Source organism: Lemur catta, chromosome 1 (assembly GCF_020740605.2).
Source record: "Lemur catta isolate mLemCat1 chromosome 1, mLemCat1.pri, whole genome shotgun sequence".
Lineage (NCBI taxonomy): Eukaryota > Metazoa > Chordata > Mammalia > Primates > Lemuridae > Lemur > Lemur catta.
The window spans coordinates 280,547,717-280,565,020 of NC_059128.1; the positions used below are offsets into that span (position 1 = coordinate 280,547,717).

Here is a 17,304-nt window from a genome sequence, read left to right on the forward strand (position 1 = left end):
TTTCTGGGCCCGGAGCGGGGCGGCTGTTAGGACTGCGCACCTGAGAACCGTGCCCGACCGTCTCGAGCGCGTCCCTCGCGGCCCCCAGGACCTGCCGAGCTCTTCTGCGCTAGAGGGTGTGCGAGAAGCACGCCCGTCAGGCGCCTGCTCTTTTTAAACCTGTTGCTCCTGTAAGCATCTTTTTAAGGTGGAAAAAGGCTTCAGGCTGGAGGTCTGACCTGGCAGCCCTGGAGCCAGTGAGATTGCACGTTACGCTGTTCTTTAAGGAAGGAGAAATTTAAGTTTAAAAGGCCGAATTGAACTGGGTTATCTTAGAAAAAGGTTTTAATTGGAAAAATGTCAGCTGGAATTCTGGGAGAGGAAGAAAGGTAAAAGTGCTTTGAGTCTAAAACTGGAGACAGGCTGAATGTCCACCATTTGCGACAGCAGATAAAATATGGCACCTTCGCAGTGAAATACTGAGCAACTGCGAGAAAGAATGAGGCAGCTCTACAGATGAAGTGAATTTTTAAAATCACAAGTCAGGCAATGTGACTCCTAATCAAAAATTCTATATAATATAGTCTTCTCATTCAAAAGGCTGGATGAATTAATGGAAGACTATCAGCAATGAAAATGACCCATATGCAGCTACATACAACAAACAATATGATGAATCTCTCAAACATAACGTTGAGAGAAAGATACCAGACCCAAAAGTGCATATACTGGGTGATTCTAGTTGTCTAATGTACAAAAGTAGGCAAAACTAATACAGTCTGTTGAAAAATCAGGGTAGTGGTTTCTAGTTGTGGGTAGGGTGGGAAACTAGTGACTGGAGTAGAGAGCAATGGAAAAATTGGTCGGGGTAGGGGATAGTCATATTCTGTTTCTTTCTTTCTTTTTGTTTTTCCTTTTGGAGGCAGAGTCTCCCTAGTCTCTGAGGGTAGACTGTAGGGGCATCATCATAGCTCACTACAACCTCAAACTCCTGGGCTCAAGCAATCCTGCTTCATCCTCCAGAGCAGCCAGGACTACAGGCAAGCCACCAATCCCAGCTAATTTTTCTATTTTCAGTAGAGACGGCTCTGGCTCTTCCTCAGGCTGTTCTTGAACTTCAAGTGATCCTCCTGCCTCAGCCTCCCAGAGTGCTAGGGATTACAGGCATGAGCCACTGTGCCTGGATGTGTTCTGTTTCTTATTCTGGATGTTGGTTGCACTGTTGTGTTCACTTTGTGAATATTAATTGAGCTGTGCACCTGTGTGTGCATTTCTGAATGTATGTTATCAATAAAGTGTTTTTTTCTACGTGTCACAGAGGATTTTACATACAAACTTAGCCCTTTAGCTTCTCTTGGCATCCTTTTTGCGTGCATTCCACAGGTTGCACTTGACCATATGTCTTGTAGGGAGGCATCCTTTCTCCGGTGTGGCAGGATTATACCCCTGCTGATTTTACTCCTTTGTGTTTCCTGCCTGGCTTCTGAAGGAATTTTGGTTTGTGATGCCTTTAAATAAGTATATTGTATATTTTCACTTACTTTTGGAAGGTATGTTTGTTTGGTTCAAAATTCTAAAGGTAGAGAAAGATTTCCAGAGAAGTATCCCTTCCACTCTGCCCCCTTGTCTATCTGCTTCTCCCAAGAAGAAACCAATGTTGCTGCCTCTTGTGTATCCTTCCAGAGATATTTTATACATCCACAAGCAAATCTATATGTATTTTTTCCTTCCCCATTATTTTTTTACACTATTTGGCTCCCTTGCATTTTTCAATAGAGGTGGTTTCCTTTCCCACAAGTCCTTAAAAAAATTCTTCCTTTTTTTTTTTTTTTTTTGAGACAGGGTACAATGGCCCAATCATAGCTCACTGCAGTCTTGTACTCCTGGGCTCAAGCAATCCTCCCACCTCAGCTTCCTGAGTAGCTAGGACTATAGGTGCATGTCACCACGCCTAGCTAATTTTTTACTTTTTTATAATTTGTAGAGATGCAGTCTCATTATATTGCCCAAGCTGGTCTCTAACTCCTGATCTCAAGTGATCCTCCTGCCTTGGCCTCCCAAAGTACTGGGATTACAGGCATAAGCCACTGTGCCTGGCCTCTTCCTTATTTTTATTACTGCATTGTATTCTACTGTATAGATGTAACAAGCATTTTTAAAATTGTGATAAAGTACACATAACATAAAATTTACCATTTTTAGTGTAAAGAAAAAGGAATGAAAAAGAGTGAAAAAATATAAGGAACTTATTGGACACCATCAGTCAGGCCAATATCTGCATTATGGGAATCTTAAGAAGGAGCAGAAAGAGAAAGAGACAGAAAACTTACTTAAATAATGACAGAAAAATTCCCAAATCAGGAGAGGGAAATGCACATCAAGCTACCTGAAGCCCAAATAACTCAAAATACTTGATCATAAAGATGTTCTAAGTTATGTTATAATCAAATTGTCAAAAGTCAATCATAAAGAAAATTTTGAAAGCAATGAGAGAAAAATGACTCATCACATACAAGGGAACTTTTATAAGACTATAAGTGGGTTTTTCAGCAGAAACCTTGCAGGCCAGGAGAGAGTGGGAAGATATATTCAAGATCCAGGGGGACAAAAACCCGGGCCAACCAAGAATACTATACCTGGCAAAGCTGTCCGTCAAAAATTGAGGCAAGGTAAGACTTTCCCAGGATCCGCTTTACAAGAAACGCTAAAGGGAGTTCTTCAAGTTGAAATGAAAGGATGCTAATTAGCAACATGAAAACATTTGAAGGTATAAAACTCACTGGTAAAGTTAAGTATATAGTCAAATTTAGAATACTCGGCCGGGCGCGGTGGCTCACGCCTGTAATCCTAGCTCTGGGAGGCCGAGGCGGGTGGATCGCTCGAGGTCAGGAGTTCGAGACCAGCCTGAGCAAGAGTGAGACCCCGTCTCTACCAAAAATAGAAAGAAATTATCTGGCCAACTAAAAATATATATACAAAAAAAAAAAATTAGCCGGGCATGGTGGCTCATGCCTGTAGTCCCAGCTACTCGGGAGGCTGAGGCAGTAGGATCGCTTAAGCCCAGGAGTCTGAGGTTGCTGTGAGCTAGGCTGATGCCACGGCACTCACTCTAGCCAGGGCAACAAAGTGAGACTCTGTCTCAAAAAAAAAAAAAAAAAAAAAAACAAATTTAGAATACTCTAATACTGTAATAGTGTTGTGTAATTATAACTAGTATAAAATTTAAAAGACAAAAGTGTTAAAAATAATTATAACTACAAGAATTTGTTAATGATTACAGAATATAAAAGATATAAACTGTGATGTCAACAAAATAAATGTGGGAGGGGAGAAGTAAAAATATAGTTTTAGTATGTAATTGAAATTAAGTTATAAGCATAGATGATCATACAACTGTAAGATATTTTATGTAAGCCTCCTGATAATCACAAACAAAAACATTGTAGTAGATATACAAAAGACAAAGAGAAAGGAATCAAAACATAGCACTGTGAAAATCATAACATCAAAAAGGTTGTAGGCCGGGCACGGTGGCTCACGCCTGTAATCCTAGCACTCTGGGAGGCCAAGGCGGGAGGATCGCTCAAGGTCAGGAGTTCAAGACCAGCCTGAGCAAGAGCGAGACCCTTTCTCTACTAAAAATAGAAAGAAATAATTTGGATAGCTAAAAATATATATATAGAGAAAAAATTAGCCGGGCATGATGGCACATGCCTGTAGTCCCAGCTACTTGGGAGGCTGAGGCAGTAGGATCACTTGAGCCCAGGAGTTTGAAGTTGCTGTGAGCTAGGCAGACACCACGGCACTCTAGCCTGGGTAACAGATTGAGACTCTGTCTCAAAAAAAAAAAAAAAAAAAGGTTGTAGCAAGGGAGGAAGAAAGGAACTACAAAACAGAAAATACTTTGGGAGGCCATGGTGGGAGGATCACTTGAGGCCACGAGTTCAAGACTAGCCTAGGCAACATAGTGAGATCTCATCTCTACAAAAAATTCAAAAATTAGCCAGGCAGGCATAGTGGCACATACCTGTAGTCCTAGCTACTTGAGTGGCTGAGGCAGGAGGATCGCTTGAGCCCAGGAGTTCAAGGTTACAGTGAGCTATGATTAGCCACTGCACTCCAGGGTGGGTGACAGAGCAAGACCCTGTCTCTAAAAATTCTATTCTGCCACTTATTTTTTGTCTATAAATAAATATTAAAAAAATAAAAATTCTAAAAACAAAACCCTCCAAAACCCAATATAGTATTGGCATAAACACAGACACATAGATCAATGGAACAGAGTAGAGAGCCCATTGCTTCTTGGCCTTTTGGCTAAGAGCAAGCCTAGACTAGAGAGCCCAAAAATTAACCCATATATGGCCAACTAACTTTTGACTAGGACAATAAGAATACACAATGGGGAAAGGATAGTCTTTTCAATAAATGGCATTGGGAACAAAATGAAATTAGAACCTTATCTTACACCATACACAAAAATCAACTCAAAATGGATTAAAGACTTAAATGTAAGACATGGAACTATAAAACTCCTAGAAGAAAACATAGAGAAAAAGCTCCTTGACACTGTCTTTGATGATGATTTTTTGACTATGACACCAACAGCACAGACAACAAAAGCAAAAATAAACAAGTGGGATTACATAGAACTAAAAATCTTCTGCACAGCAAAGGAAATAATTAACAAAATAAAAAGACAGCCTACACAATGGGAGAAAATATTTGCAAACCATATATCTGATAAGGAGTGGAGTGAAAAACCAAAATATAAAAGGAACTCTTACAACTCAAAAATCTCCAAATAACCTGGTGGAAAAACAGCCAAAGGACCTGGCTAGACATTTCTCCAGAGAAGACATACAAATGGCCAAAATGTGTATGAAAAGGTGCTCAACATCTCTAATCATTGGGAAATGCAAATCAAAACCACAATGAGATATCATCTCACACCAGCTAGGATGGCTATTATGAAAAAGACAAAAGATAAGTGTTGTTGAGGATGTGGAGAAAAGAGAACCTTTGTATACTGGGAATGTCAATGGTACAGCTATTATTAATACAAAAAACAGTATGGAATTTCCTTTATATATCCAAAGGGTATTGAAATCAAGATCTGGAAGAGATGTCTGCACTTACATTTTTATTGCAACATTGTTTACAATTTCCAAAATATGGAAACAATCTAAATATCTGTTAAGAGATGAATAGATAAAGAAATTGTGGTATATATGTGCAATGGAATATTATTCAGACTTAGAAGGAAATTCTGCCATTTGTCTCAACATGGACGGGCCTGGAGAACATTATGCTAAGTGAAATCTGCACAAAGAAAGACAAATACTGTATGATTTCAGTTATACACATGTGGTCTAAAATAGTAAATACTTTTCTAGGGAGCAGGTTTAGGAAAATTAAATAATCAAACTCATGGGAGCGGTAAAGTGGTGGTTGGTAGAGGCTGGGGGTTGGGGAGGTGATGATTAAAGGGTATAAAGTTTCAGCTATGCAAGATAAATAAGTTCTGGAGATCTATTATACAGCATAGTGCATATAGCTAACAAAAATGTATACTTAAAGTTTGCTAAGAGAGTAGATCTTAATATATTAAGTGTTTTTACCACAAAAATAACAATAATAATAAAGGGTGTGATAAAACCATGGGAAGGGTAGGTATGTTTATGGCCTTAGTGGTGGTAACGTCCTCATGGGTGTATACTTATCCCCACTCTCATCCAGATGTTTACATTAAATACATATAGCATTTTGTATGTCAGTCGGACCTGAATAAAGTGGTTTAAAAGAAGAGTCAGGCTGCCGGTACTCATGGGGCTTGTGCTCTAGCAGGAGGAGATGGACATTAAGCAAGTGAACAAGATACTTTGGCACAGTGGTAAGTGCCTTGAAGGAAGAAAAAGTATCACATTATGGAGGGCGCCAGAGGCACCCTGAATGGGGCTGATCTAAATGATAGTCAGTAGGGCCTCGAGGTGAAAAGTGAAAAGTGAGCAGAACCAGGCCTTTGGGGGATCTGAGGGAGGAGCCTTCTGGACAGAGGAAGCAGCTAGTACAAAGTCCTGAGGTACAGTCAACCTTGGTGTGTTGGAAGCATGGAAATGTGGCCGTGTGGCTTGCGCTGTGGTTAGAGAAGAAAGCAGTGGCTGGCTCACGAAGGGCTATGAGTGGGCAATCGGTGTTGTTGATCTGCACCCCAAGTAGAGGTCAGCCTCCTGATGTGAGGCCCAGCTGTTGGAGGAGACGGAGGCATAGGGCACCAGAGGGGACATATTAAAGTCAGTTAGGCAATGAACGACTGGAATGTTGGCGGTGGGGATGGGGATCACTGGTAGTTGGGGGGGGGGTTGGAAACATTTAGGTGGGGGGAACTGACGGGATTCTTCAGTGGATCCAATGTGAGGAAGAGCAGAGACTTTTTTTTTTTTTTTGAGACGGAGTCTCCTTTTGTTGTTCTGGTTAGGGTACAATGGCATCATCATAGCTCACGGCAACCTCAAACTCTTGCACTCAAGTGATCCTTCTGCCTCAGCCTCCCGAGTAGCTGGGACTACAGGTGTGTGCCACCACACCTGGCTATTTTTTTCTATTTTTGGTAGAGACAGGGTCTTGCGCTTGCTCAGGCTGGTCTCGAACTCCTGACTTCAAGCGATCCTCCTGCCTCAGCCTCCCAGAGTGCTAGGAGCGCAGGTATGAGCCACCACGCCCAGACTTATACTTTCTGAATAGTTGCTGATGCTATAGTCTTGACAAATCTTGGCCAGACAGGCTGGGAGCTTCTGCAGTGCTATCCCTGAGAAGCTGAGGTAAGGTGCCAGCCTCAACCAGTCTCCGGCTGGATGTTACCACTTATCAGTGCTTTTTCCCCCCTTTGTGTCAGTAAAATTCATTTTTTAAAAAGCCCAGTCATGTGAGTCATGAACTAACACATTAACTCATTTTTTAAAATAACGTTTTTCTACGTAATCTAATATGCTGACTGTAAGAGTGATCAAATTTTTTTCTGAAAATGGGATCTATTACTTTTCCTTTATGAGCATCTTAGTTTGTTCCTGCTGCTATAACGAAATACTGCAGACTGGATGATTTATAAAGGACAGACATTTATTTCCCACAGTTCTGAAGGCTGGGGAGTCCAAGAGCAAAGCGCCGGCAAGTTTGGTGTCTGGAGGGCCTGGTCTCTGCTTCCAAGATAGTGCCTTGTTGCTGCATCCTCTGGAATGAATGAATGCTATGTCATGGCAGCAGGCTCAGAAGGGCAAGAGAGAGACAAACTCTTTCTGAAGCCTCTTTTATAAGGGCATTAGTCTGTTCAGAAGGGCTCCACCCTCATTACTCAATCACTTCCCAAGAGGTCCCACCTCTTAATACCACCACAATGGGAATTAAGTTTCAACATGAATTTTGGGCAGGACACCAATTCAAACCACAGCCAGTAATGTATTAATCATACTTGTTCAGGTAGCCAGTATTACTCTTATTCTGGTAGAAGAAACACCACGTTCTTTTATCTCCTAAATCATAGTTAATCTGTCTGGGGCTCCTACGCACTGGAGTGGCTCAATCTCAGTCCATTCCCAAATGCTTCCCTTCACTCTGGAAGAGGCCTTTCTCACTGGGCTTTGAAACTCAGTGCTGCCCTGGCTTTCTTGAGGGTAGGGAAAAGAGCTGCTAAAACATTTTAAAAGGAGCTTTTAAAATTTAAAAGCGTAAATTTCTCTTACTAATATATCCTATTACTTAAAAAGAAATCAAACACTATAGAAGTATAAAAAGGGAAACTTAACCACTCTTGACTTTTTTTGTTGTACGTTTCTAGACTTTTCTAGAAACTATCCATACGCATATATTGCACATATTGGACTTGGAAGGACCTAGGTTTATGTCCTGAATTTACTACTTTGTGTGACCTTGAGTAAATTACTCTCTAAACCTTGATTTCTTTTAACAAGAGCAATTTAAAAAATTAAATATTTATTTGATAACAAGTTTGAGTGGCAATGTTGGCAATGCAGATTTTTAACAAAGATCACAAAAAGTGTCCACAAAAAAGTACTGGCACAAAGAAAATAAAGCTGAGAATTAGGCTAATAGCTGCTGATTTTAAGAAAACAGGAGGCCTGAAATCACTATATAAAATATAAAATGCATTAAACACTACCATCCACAGAACAGTCTTTATTATTATTTTAAAAAATATATAATTATAGTTAATTATATATTAAATTATAAATGAGTATTCTACATGAATCCCCTTTCGGAAGGCAATTCTTTGTTGCACAATAGAACATCTAATTACATTGTAAAAAGTATCCATTTTTGCTGTCAATAAAGAAAACAGTTAATGGTATTACTGTAAATACCAGAAAGGCTATAAAAAAAGAAATACGATTTTTTTTTTGTATTCAAAGTGCTTTACACGTACAGTGAAGCACTTGCCTTGTTTTTTTTTTTAATTTATTTTATTTATTTATTTATTTTTTTTTTTTTTTGAGACAGAGTCTCACTCTGTTGCCTGGGCTAGAGTGCCATGGTGTCAAGCTCACAGCAACCTCAAACTCCTGGGCTCAAGCAATCCTTCTGCCTCAGCCTCCCGAGTAGCTGGGACTACAGGCATGCACCACCATGCCTGGCTAATTTTTTTCTATATATAATTTTAGCTGCCCAGATCATTTCTTTCTATTTTTAGTAGAGATGGAGTCTCGCTCTTGCTCAGGCTGGTCTCGAACTCCTGAGCTCAAACGATCCTCCCACCTCGGCCTCCCAGAGTGCTAGGATTACAGGCGTGAGCCACCGCACCTGGCCAAGCATTTACCTTGTTGAATCGAATGCACGACTGGACAATGCCCTGAGTTCAAGATAATCTTGAATGACAAGACCAGGCTTTGCAAATTGAAGACTTGAAGAAACCGTGCAATCCTCTTACTACTGGGATACTGTCATGTGACATTTACCAATGCTGTCTTTCCAGAATACTATTCAAGATACTTAAGAAAAGACCAGACTTATATGATAAATATACATAAAATGAAACAACACAAAACTGCCATGTGACACTACTCTTGGTAATGTCTGTGCTATGTCTGTGCTATGGGGCAAGAGATAAGTATCTAAAGATTCCAAATGAATCAGCAGTACTGGGTAACAGCATAATTCTCAACTCAGAAGCTGCCTCAAGATTAAGTGCATCTTCAGTTATTGTAACAGGATAAAAAGATAATAGATTTTATTTTATTAATTGTATCCACTCACAAGGTCACCAGATGTGTAGACACATGACAGATTTTTATTGTGGTTTACGGTCTTTAATTGAAGTGATCATAAAGGGAATAGGTCTATTTAAAAACAGCTATTTCTATGTAGATGAAGAAGTGGGTCCAGGTGCATGATTCACATTTTGAGTGGCCACTTGTAGTGCAGCTTCGATAATCCAGGGTTTGTCTATGATTCTAGCTGTATAGTTGCCCTTCTCTACAATCCCAATAATCCATGCTTTGTGACCTTCACCATGAGGGACTTTATCTCTGCACAGAACAGGGTTGCTTGCTCACATGGTGAACAGATCCGAAGGCCTCCTGATGTCTCCAGGCGGGTCCGTGCATGAGGCCGAGCATGTTTCCACGGCCTTGCTCACAGCAGCCACCTTGGCCAGCACAGGCTGTAAATCACAAACACCTCCTTCCTCTGCTGCTTGGCTTGGTTCTCTGCCTGGCCCCAAATTCCAAAGCCTGTGATGTCGATGGCCTCACGGGCGTTGAACGTGTGCATGCGTCCTGCAGCTCTTCTGTTGAGCCCCGCCACAGTCATCATTGCTTCTTGGCATGTTAATTCTACATCTTCTTGGGTGAACACTACAAGCTTAATTTTATTCATTTTTCAGGCATATCCAGCTCCTGGTGCACAGCAACTGGGACTTATGTCCCCAGGGGTTTCGTCAACACCAGCATGTCCCTGGCACTGCATCACCTGCATTATCTGGCATGATAAATTCACTGGGCTGGCAGACAGCTGCAGAGACTCCTCCCTAAAACAATCCTGGGTTTAGTACTCTCTGGCCGCCTGTTACAGATGTCCTTGTTTCCTCTGCTGCATCTTTAGAACCCTGTATAACCAGGGGCACAATGCATCCCCTTCTCTGTCAGGGATTTTATTACTGACCCCAACGAACCTTGGCATATTGTCACATTCTGTGACTCCCATTGTGTAGAGGTCACTGAGAACACTGGCACATGCTATCCTGCCCAGCAGGTGCGGGTCGTCTACGATAGGATACGTGTAATCTGTGGTGTCAACCAAGGAAAGGCCATCAGGCCTCAAAGGGATGACACAAGTGTCCACTCCAATGCTAAGCCTGGGCATAACGGCTTCCAGAAACTGCATATCTTGGAAGTGGTTCTCTTATAAGGGTTCTAGCAATTTCTGCAGGACACCTTGGGGCACTTTGTAACCTGTGTGTGCCCTTCAGTTCAGTGAATCTGGTTAGTTGGAAGCTCCTGTTCAACTCATAACTGTCCGGGTTAAAGGATTCCTGTGTAGACGTGGTTCTTGGGCCCACAATCCTCACAGCTCAGCCCTGTCCACTCCTGGTTTGCTGGGTTCTTTTCTTTTTCTTTTTTTTTTAAGAGATGGGGTCTTGCTTGTTGTTCAGTGGCACGATCATAGCTCGCTGTAACCTTGAACTCCTGGGCTCACGTGATTCTCCCACCTGGGCCTCCCAAAGCGCTGGGATTACAGGCCTGAGCCACCACTCCTGGCCTGGCTGGGTTCTTTAAGGATCCACCAGCTCGCTTCATGCCCTGGGCTTCCTCCTGAAAACAGGCCACAGGCCCTAAACCTTGATTCCTTTATTTGTAAAGTGAAAATAGATAACTCATACGGGCTCATGGTAAAATAAAGTTATTAACATTGTGCTTGACTTATAGTAAGTCCTCAGTAAATGGTCAATATTGGTGTTATTACTCATAAAATGGCATCACGTGTAACACTAGACTGTAGCCCTTTTTTACTTACCAAAGTATTTTTTTTTTTTTTGAGACAGAGTCTCGCTCTGTTACTTGGGCTAGAGTGCCATGGCGTCAGCCCAGCTCACAGCAACCTCAAACTCCTGGGCTCAAGCTGTTCTCTTGCCTCAGCCTCCCGAGTAGCTGGAACTACAGGCACGTGCCACAACGCCCGGCTAATTTTTTCTCCTTTTAGTAGAGATGGGGTCTCGCTCTTGCTCGGGCTGGTCTTGAACTCCTCAGCCCAAGCGATCCTCCTGCCTAGGCCTCCCAGAGTGCTAGGATTACAGGTGTGAGCCACCGCATCTGGCCTCCAAAGTATTATTTTTTTTTCTGTATCAATCCTATAGATTTATTATATTCTTTTTTTGTAATGGGTTTATAGGATGTAACTTACATACCAAGAGCATTAGGCTTGAAGGGGACGTGATTATCTAGCCCGGTGGTTCTCAACTTTAAAACCACTGATGCCTGGGCCTCACTGTAGAACAATTGAGCTTAGCTCTGGGGGTGAACACTGGGTATGGGTATTTTTTAGAAGTACTCTCTCCACCACACTATTGCATAAAACTTGCTTTCAGTGTAAAATTCAGTGATTCTTAGTAAATCTACAAGGTTGTGCAACCATCACCACAATCTAGTTTGTGTGTGTGTGTGTTTGAGACAGGGTCTTGCTGTGTTGCCTGGACTAGAGTGCAGTGGCATCATCGTAATTCACTGCAACCTCAAACTCCTGGGCTCAAGCAATCCTCCTGCCTCAGCCTCCCGAGTAGCTGGGACTACAGGTGCGTGCCACCACACCCAGCTAATTTTTTCTATTTTTAGTAGAGGTGGGGTCCCACTCTTGCTCAGGCTGGTCTTGAACTCCTGAGCTCAAGCGGTCCTTCCACAGTGCTAGGATTATAGGCATGAGCCACTGCGCCCAGCCCACAGTCCAGTTTAGACCATTTAAATTACCCGGAAAAGAACCCTCCTGTCCACGCATGGCCAATCTTCATCACACCCCCAGCCCCAGGCAACCACTGATCTGCACTTTCTTTTATTTAATACTATTTTAATCATTCCAAATCCCTCCTTTAATGTCAGGCAGTGCTTCTGCCCAAACACACATTGTGCACACACCATAGAGAAGGAGGCTGCAGGCATCTGAGTCATGCAGGGCGTGGTGGGTACAAACCTCGAGTCCTCAAGGAGCAGTCAAGGGCCTGGAAGAAAGATGCTCTGTTCTTTCCTTCCCGTTTCTCTTTCCGTGGAAGAGAAAAGTTTTTAATCAGTGGAGCTGATGAGGCCCCAGGGCCTTGGAGGGTAGATTTGATTGTTCAGTATGATAAAATATGTTCAAGAAAAAAACAGCTCCCTCAACAAGTTTTTTAAAAAATGAATAAAAGAAAAAAATAGCCCAGTGTCAACTGGTTCAGTGGCTGGACCTGTGCATCTAGACAGGGAAGGGGAGAGGGCGATTGCTGGACACCGGTGTAGGGTTATGGTGGAGCAGCATAAGATTTTCCCTGCTCTGTGAACATGTAAACATTTATATATTAATAGCTCCTTCCCCTCAGCTTGCTGTGCCGCAAGGAAGCCACTGAGAGTGAGTGACAGCTGGGCAGTGTCTGGTGAGACCAGTTATGGGGTCTAATGCAGTAAATAAGTCATTCATTTAGGACCTATTTTCACATAGAGGCAAAGAAAAACCAGAAACAACTTCTATCTTACCTTTAAACTGAGACATTCCATTCTTTACAATTACCCACAACAAATGTCTCAGGTCAAACAACATACCCTACTAGGGTTTGAAGTATAGAAAATATAATGTAGCTCTTCTCTTTCAGCCCAAGCTTTAACTAGTCAGCAAAACCATTGCAGAAGATTTCTCCTAGAAAGGCAGAAACGCCAGCAGTGAGGAAGACAGCTACCGAAAGAATTCCAGGAGCATGGGACTGAGTTTACAGAGCTGAGTGCTGTCGGTTTCCTTTTCTACTGACAGCTTCTTCCTTTAGGGCAAACTTCCTTCTTAGGGCCTTGGAGAAGAGCAGTGTGGTCCTCTTCCTTCAGTAAACTCCAGTTCATATCTTGGCTCTTTCATCCAGTGAAAGTCCTTCAGGATACCGATCATGTCTGCACAGCTCCTGGCCTTGGACAGAGAGATGCCGTCGTTCTCTTCAGGTGAGCTGCAGGTAGCTGTGTGTTCTGGTTTGTTAACACTCAGGCCTGGCAGAACGAAGCAGGGGCCTGACTGATGCAAGCTCGGGGACCTCTACCTTTGTCTCTTCGGTGATGTCACTAATGACAAAGGAAGTGCTAGAATGGAAGGAAGATGAAGATCCAAACAAGGTAGGGGAGAAGAGACATTAGAACTTCCTGCAGATAAGAAATCTGGCACTAGTGAAGCCGAAGCTGCATCAGCTGCCACTGTCTTGGCAATCTAGCTGCACAGGCGGCTGAGCTCATCCTGCAGCTCAGTGGTGCGGCTTAGGGCTGGCAGGGCTGGCTTCTTCAGGGCCAGGAGACTCTCCTAGGACTCACGAGTTGGGCACTGAGGCATTGTGCTGCATGACAATCAGAGAGCTGGGCTGCAGGGGTGTGTATCACTCCTGGCCCGCACATATGTCTCCTTTCCATCCACAGCAATGCACCCAGTGTCAGCCAGGGCAGGGACTGGGGATGCATCTCTCCAACTCCGGTCAGAGATGTTGGGCAAGGTCTCAAAAGATGCCTGGAGACATGGCCTCAAGGGTAGGTTGGTCTTCATTCTTCTCACTATACTTCAAGCAGCACGATGTGGCTTGTTTTGTCAGATTGGGGTAGTAAGTCACATTGGCTTCCATTCCTGACATTCAACAGCTCCTGCACAAGAAGGACAAGGCAGCCCCAGGGCAGCTAGGGAGGAGGGAGGCATGACTCCCTATCAGGCTCTCTTGAGGAAGGCTAGCTTTTCTTCCTCGGACTCTGGGACTCTCCAAAGGATACTTTTAAGAGAATGAAAAGACAATGCATAGACTGGGAGAAAACATTTGCAAAACATATTGCAGATAAAGGATTTGTATTCAGAATAAACTCAAAACTATTATATAATAAGATAATAACTCAGTAAAGAAAGGAGCAAAGGTTTGAGCAGATATTTCATCAAAGAAGATGTAAGAATGGCAAATAAGGATAAAGCTTTTTTTTAAAACTTGACAGTCTAGTGTGATAGGTGGATAGTATTGGCAGCAACTTGAACCTGCCATATTCTTTTTCTTCTTTCACTGCTAAACTTGACTCAAGTCTTTAGTTAAAGAATAGAGTACTTCTGCATTCACTGTCTGCCTCTAAAAATAGTTATAGCTCTTCTTCTAATAGACCTTCTAAAGTTTGTGTAAAGATCTTTTTTCCCTTTGGGAATTATATTCTTCAGAATAAGCAGTGTGGCTGGCTCTGTTTTCAAATCAGTGAACAACTGTGATTATTCAAGGTAGACCATAATGTCATAGGCCATAGTCTATGGATTGTTTTTCTCATTGTAATTATTATGTAATTCAAGCACTATTTTTTTTCCAAATATGTGCTACTCCAAATGGTTGGCCCTCATTTTGCCTTAATTTACTACTACATGATTGCTGTGCATATCACTCAAATTAGCATAAGGGTAACTAACAGGTCTAGGAATTGCTTACTGATCCCAAATTTCATTTTTTTTTTTTTTTTGAGACAGAGTCTCAGTCTGTTGCCTGGGCTAGAGTGTGGTGGCATCAGCCTAGGTCACAGCAACCTCAAACTCCTGGGCTCAAGCAATCCTCCTGCCTCAGCCTTCCGAGTAGCTGGGACTACAGGCATGCACCACCATGCCTGGCTAATTTTTTTATATATATTTTTAGCTGTCCATATAATTTCTTTCTATTTTTAGTAGAGATGGGGTCTTGCTCTTGCTCAGGCTGGTCTCGAACTCCTGAACTCAAAGGATCCGCCTGCCTCGGCCTCCCAGAGTGTTAGGATCATAGGCATGAGCCACTGTGCCCTACCCCAAATTTCATTTTTAATCTTCCCAAGGTTTATAAACATTCTACTGAATTTCACTTTATTGAACCACCTTTAAATCTAATCCTTGGAATGTTGGAATTATTACTAATAAATTGACTAAAGTTAGGTTTTGTTCATCTGGACACAGGACTGTTTCACCTTTGATGGCTTTTTTTTTTTTGGTGGTTAGAGAGCTCACTGCAACCTCAAACTCCTGGGCTCAAATGATCCTCCTGCCTCAGCCTCCCTAGTAGCTGGAACTATAGGCGCGTGCCACCATGCCCAGCTCATTTTTTTTCCTATTTTTAGTCACCTGGCTAATTTTTTCTATTTTTAGTAGAGATGGGGTCTTGCTCTATGCTCAGGCTGGTGTCAAACTCCCAACCTCAATTGATTCTCCCGCCTTGGCCTCCCAGAGTGCTAGGATTACAGGCACCCCATTTGAACTTTTTTTTTAGAGACTCCCGAATCTCTGGCATGTGCTCCATGTCCCCTGTTTCTCAGGTCAGGCTGAGGTGCGGCATGAGCCTTCACTCATCTAACAGTTATTGAATTCATCTGATGTTATTTTGGCCACTGGTGCTTAGAAGTGCATGGCCTCCCTCTGACATTCAACACTGAGTTCACTAATGAACTGGTAACAGCCTTCTTGCTTGTGGAGTTGCTCTTGCTGTCATCTTGGTTGATTTTCACAAAGATGCTGGTATTTACAGTAGGCAAAATAATGTCCTGCACCACTGAATGTCCACATCCTAATCCCCAGAACCTGCAAATATGTTACTTTTCATGGCAAATGGACTTAGCAGGTGTGATTAAATTAAAAAATTTACATGGGGAGATTATCCTGGTTTAGCCACATGGAGCCAGTTTAATCACAAAGGTTCTTATAGAGTGAAAGAAGGAAGCCCGAGAGTCAGAGAAGATGTGACAATGGAAACAGAGGTCAGAGCGGTGTGACTGCTGTGTTTGAAGATGGAAGAGGGCCACAGACCAGCTCTAGAAGGTGGAAAAGCAAGGAAATGAATACTCCCTGGCATCTCCCGAAGGAAGGCAACCTTGTCAACACTTTTATTTTTAGCCCACTAAGACCCATTTCAGATACCTGATCTCCAGAACTGTAAGATAAATTTGTGTTATTTTAAGCCACCAAGTTTGTGGTAATTTGTTACAGCAGCATGAAGAAATAGTCTTGGGCTGGGTGCAGTGCAGTGGTTCCTATCTGTAATCCCAGCACTTTGGGAGGCTGAGTGGGCGGATCAGTTGAGGCCAGGAGTTCAAGGCTGCAGTGAGCTATGATCACACCATTGCTCTCCAGCCTGGGCAACAGAGTGAGACTCTGTCTCTAAAAACAAAACAAAAACAAGAAATAGCCTGGAGAAGAAGGGTATGGAGGAGAGGCAAAAAAAGAAAAAAAAAAAAAAAAAAAAGGGAAGAAACAGTCTTGTGTGCTTCATTTTCGTCTTAACCTGTACTAGATCTAGATTGATTCATACTGAAATATCCTGGTTTCCATATTCCCTTTATACAGGTTAATAGAAGAATTCAGCCTTCAATTGTTGGTGCCTTTTTTTGGGTGCTGCCCAAAGGAAGCAACAGGAGAGAGCTGAGTTATTCAAATTGGGTTGCCTCTGAAGCCCAGGTCCTGCTGTTTCTCTCTCACGACTTCTCCACAGTAAAGGACATTCTCTAGTGTTTTTTGTCAGATATTGCTGCACCCATAATTGAGTGATCCTTCCTCTGAGGACATGTGGCAGTGGGGTGTGGTGTGGCGGTGGGGGGAACAGCTGATACTCTCCTTCTCAGCCAGAAAGGCAGAGACTGGGCGTGGGTGAGAGGGATGGGGTGGCGTAGGGGTTGTCATATTTTTTAAGAGGCAGTTTCTCCTTTCTAAATCTATCTAAATCTCCAGTGAGTAGAGGATCCAGGAGTCTGGCTGTAGTTTTGGGTGATCTGGCTGGAAAGGAAGGCTTTGGAGCAGAGGCAAGTTCCAGTTCTTTGTTTTGGTCAGTTCTGCAGTCAGCTATTGGCCAAGAAGCCCTTTCATGGAAACAACTCACTCCACAGTTACGAAACAGCTTCACTTCACACGGTTTGTTGAAATAGAAATTTGTAGAACCACAGATTCTTGCATCATTTTTTTAGCTGATACATGATAACTATACATATTTATAGGGTACATGTGATATATATTTTTTTCCATGCACTCCAAGTTCATCTTAAATGGGTAATGTGATACTTTGATACATGCATATCATGTGTAATGATCTTGCATCATTTTGATTAGGAATTAGTTCTCAGAATCCAGCCATGGCAGAAG

The 17,304-nt window shown here is 42.5% G+C and overlaps 2 pseudogenes; both read right to left on the reverse strand.

Moving 5' to 3' along the window:
• Nucleotides 1-9,346: 9,346 nt before the first annotated feature.
• Nucleotides 9,347-11,989, reverse strand: LOC123620643 (annotated as a pseudogene).
• An 897-nt stretch (nucleotides 11,990-12,886) lies between these two features.
• Nucleotides 12,887-13,825, reverse strand: LOC123642822 (annotated as a pseudogene).
• Between the last annotated feature and the right edge of the window lie 3,479 nt (nucleotides 13,826-17,304).